Here is a 214-nt window from a genome sequence, read left to right on the forward strand (position 1 = left end):
GCCTGCTCCCCTGGAACGTGGGCAAGCAGAGGTAGCAGGGCACGGGGCAGCTCTCCAGGCTGGTACTGCCTGGGGCACGTTCTGGATTCCAAAAGGAAATCCAGTGATTTAGGAATTATAATTAAGGATGATCAACAATGAAATAATTTTAGGAGCATCTGAAGGAAGCCAGACACTTGACCCAGAGCTAAAAAAAAAAGTGATTTTTTTTTTC

The sequence above is a fragment of the Cariama cristata genome, unplaced genomic scaffold (assembly GCF_000690535.1).
Source record: "Cariama cristata isolate BGI_N322 unplaced genomic scaffold, ASM69053v1 scaffold7116, whole genome shotgun sequence".
Lineage (NCBI taxonomy): Eukaryota > Metazoa > Chordata > Aves > Cariamiformes > Cariamidae > Cariama > Cariama cristata.